Raw genomic sequence first — 4,182 nt, 5'->3', positions numbered from 1 at the left:
GTTGAACATTAGTAGAGAGTTTTAAAATTATTATAATAGAAGTTATACCATGGATAAACTCAAAAATCGAAATCTTATGGAATATTTACATAATATCCTGCCATATTTATTGTTTACTTTTTATAGATAATATAAATAGATGATATACCGACAACACACGGTGATACACATATTATATATGGATTATATATAAACTACACACCATTTAATTTTTTAATTTAAGTGGTCGGGTGAGCACCTATTTAGGCTGATTAGATAAAGCCAAAAAGAAATATGAAATAATTTCAACCAAAGAATAAAAATATAATTAAAGTTCATATATAGACAATTTTAATTAAAACTCATCCTTTTATAGTGAAATATATTAATTTTTTGTAACAAAAGAAATAATGACATAAAAAATAAGATAAAAGAAAATAAATACTGAAAAAATGTTAGAAAGATCTAAAAACAAAAATAAAAGATGACAACAAATTTATTCTTATGTTTCATCTTTGTAGAGTAAAAAAAATTTGAATGCTAATCTTATCGATTTCAATTTTTTTTTTCCAACTCAAATACATAGATTGTAAGATAAGGATATCTTCGAATATTTTTTTTAATTTACATTATGTGTCGTTTTTAAAAAATCACTATTACTAACAAACTGATATAATATTCGAATTTGAATTGGAAATTTGAGTAGTTGCATTGGCGTTAAGCCAAGTATGGTGTCGAAAAATAAACTACTTGACAAGTTTAAAACAATATATGTAATGTTTTATAATAATAATCAACTAATTTAACATTTAATAATTCAAAGAACAAAATTTTTGTATATATAGGGTATTTGGATTCATATTAATCCAAATAGCTAGCTTGAATCATTAATCCAAAAAATTTCATATTAATCTAAAAGACCAGAAGTATATTCATATTAATCCAAATAGCTAGCTTTGCTCCCATACTTATTTTCCCTAAAAAGTCCCTCGAAATAAGAAGTGAAGAAAAATCAAGAAATATTAAATTTGGGGTTCTATCATCTATGCAGGCTTATATTTTCCACCTTTTAATATGTAACCCTTTTGGCTTTCCCTAATAAGAGTAATAGGTAGATTCCCAGATCCAAATCTGTCTTTTTATTTTATATATGTAATTTTAGATTTAAAGGTAAAACTGAATCTTCTTTTACCAGGTAACTTTACTTCTTAATCATTTTTCATTTCTTTATAAATTGAAATATTATATCGTGCATATATTTCTAAAACTTGCACTATATTCTTTTTCTCTTTCCAATTCCATTGGTTCTTGTTTGAGTTTTTGACCAATATTGCCCCTTATCTTTGAGGATAGGTGTGACGACCTGGCCGGTCGTCTCATGAGTTACCGCCCCGTTTTCCCCATTTCTGCTTCTATTTGCCTTAATTATTGGTTTTATATGTGATCGGGTTGGTTGGCTCGGCTTCGGAAAGGTTTTGAGAAGGTTTGAGACACTTAGTCTCTTTTAAGAAGGCTTAAGTTAGAAAAGTCAACCGGATGTTGACTTATGTGTTAGAGGGCTCGGATGTGTGTTCCGACGGTTCGGATAGCTTCGGGAGGTGACTTGGGACTTAGGAGTGTGATCAAAATGTGCTTTGGAGGTCCGGAGTAGATTTAGGCTTGAATTGGCGAAATGGAGTTTTTGGTGTTTTCCGGTTGATAGGTGAGATTTTGATATAGGGGTCGGAATGGAATTCCGGAAGTTGCAATAGCTTCGTTATGTCATTTGGGATGTGTGTGCAAAATTTCAGGTCATTTGGACGTGGTTTGGTTGGGTTTTTGATCAAAAGCGTAATTCGGAAGATTTTAGAAATTTAGGCTTGAATCCGAGGTGTTTTGGTTGATTTGATGTTGTTTGAAGTGTTTTGATGATTGGAACAAGTTTGAATAAGGTATTAGGATATGTTTGTGCTTTTGGTTGAGGTCCCGGGGGCATCGGGGTGACTTCGGGTGGTCAACGGAGAAGTGAGATGTTATTGCAGCTGCTGAAGTTGCTGCTTCTAGTGTTCTCGCACCTACAGTTTGGGGACCGCAGGTGCGGCGCCGCACATGCGAAGGAAGAGTCGCAGAAGCGGCTAGAGGCAATTGGTCAGGAACCGCAGAAGCGGATATATGACCGCACATGCGAAGGCGTAGATGCAGTTGGATCATCGCAGGTGCGGAGAAGCGGGTTTAAGTGATTTCCGCAGAAGCGGAGCATAGACAAATGCGGTGAAATGGCCGCAGATGCAGAAATTTCTGGTCAGATTAAAATATTTCCTCCTTCGCGATTTTCAGACGAATTCTCACTTTTAACACAAAATTTTGAAGCTTTTGGCGATTTTGAAGAGAGGAAATCATTGTTCTTCATTGAGGTAAGGATTTTGGACCCTAAAACTTGATTATTTGTGATTAAGGAATGAAAATATCAGTGTAAATTCATGAAAATCAGTAGAAAAAGGTGGAGTTAGGGCTTGAGATTATGAGACCTTTCAGGGATGATTTGAGGGGTCAAACGAAATCCAATTTTCGAGTTCTTTATATGTACGGACTCGTGAGATGATGAAGAACATTTTGGTATAAAGTTTGTCCAGTTCCGGGACGCGGGCCCGGGGGTCGGTTTTGACTGATTTCGGGTTTTGTGCTTAAAATCGATATTTTCAATTGGAATTCATTTGTTTAGCATAATTTAATGATAAAAATATGAACTTGGTAGATTTGGAGCACTCGGAAGTCGTTTCGAAGGGCAAAGGCATTGCAAGCTAGGTTTCAGGCCGGATTGAGGTGAGTAATGATTTTAAATGCTGTCCTGAGGGTATGAAACCCCGAAATTTCACAGCGTACGGCTATGTTGAGGTGACTTACACCCTAGGTGACGAGCGTGGGGTAGAGCACCGTTGGGAATTGCGACTTAGTCCATCCCGAATGATTATTTTAATGCGTATTTGATAGTTAATTATTTAATATTATTATATTTTGGGCTAAATACCATATGTGGGCTTCGTGCCAGCTGTTTGAACCCTTTGGGGATTTTAAATGACATTTTTCCTCACTGTTTAATTTCGTACTGGTGCTCAGTCATACTATACTTTTACTACTTTCAAAACTCAGTTATGTTATTCTGTTTTAAACACATTAAATGATATTTCTCAAAGATATTTTGAACTGAGCTTCATGTTTTACTATTGCCCGAGGAGCTTAAGAGATTCTGACTGAGTAAGGCCGAGGGCCTGTATTGTGAGGATACTTTTGGGTCGGGCTGCACGCTGCAGCAGTGATACACAGATTAGGACAATGAGGCCGAGGGCCTGAGATTTGTACGCCACAAGGTGGCTAAAGATATGTTAATGAGGCCGAGGGCCTGAGATTTGTACGCCACGAGATGGCTTGATATTGCGCTTGGGCCGTAAGGGGCACCTCCCGGAGTCTGTACACCCCCAGTGAGCGCGGGTACCCATTGTGATTTGAGATATAGCCCGAGGGGCTGGTATTGTTCTGTGACATTACCCGAGGGGCTGATTCTGTTGTTACTGTGCCTGAGGGGCAATTATTATGTGTTTACTTTATAGCTGTTTTCCTGCATATTGTTTAATTGTTTAAGAGATGTTTGTGAAATTTCACCGCTTTATTATAATTACTGATTTGTTATGCCTCTTGTAGCTTAATGTTGTGCCTTACGTGGTTTACATTACTCGGTCTTCATTTATTTTAATTACTCACTGAGTTGGAAGTACTCACTTTACTCCCTGCACCCCTGTGTGCAGATTCAGGCGCTACAGGTCCTGCTCCTGAGGGTTGATAGTTCCAGCAGGTCTTCGGAGATTTACTAGATAGCTGTTTGGCGATTCGCAGCCCAGTGCATTCTCCCTCTATTTCTGTTTTCTTTTGATTCAGTTATGTAGTAGTGGATTAGACTCTAGACTTTTAGTGTTGTTTTAGATGCTCATGACTGGTGACACCCCGATGTAGGGCTGTGTTGGTTTATTTTATTTCCTCAACTTATATTGCTATTTTTGGGATTATTTATATTAAAGACCTTGGTTTATTATTTTAACTGCTTAAGGTGAATTGGTAGTGTGTTGGCTGGCCTTGTCTTCACGAGAGGCGCCATCACGATCGGGTTTGGGTTTAGGGTCGTGACAAGTTGGTATCAGAGCCTAGGTTACATAGGTCTCACAATTCATG

Source organism: Nicotiana attenuata, unplaced genomic scaffold (assembly GCF_001879085.1).
Source record: "Nicotiana attenuata strain UT unplaced genomic scaffold, NIATTr2, whole genome shotgun sequence".
NCBI classification, from domain to species: domain Eukaryota; kingdom Viridiplantae; phylum Streptophyta; class Magnoliopsida; order Solanales; family Solanaceae; genus Nicotiana; species Nicotiana attenuata.
Note: the sequence above shows the minus strand (reverse complement) of the source record.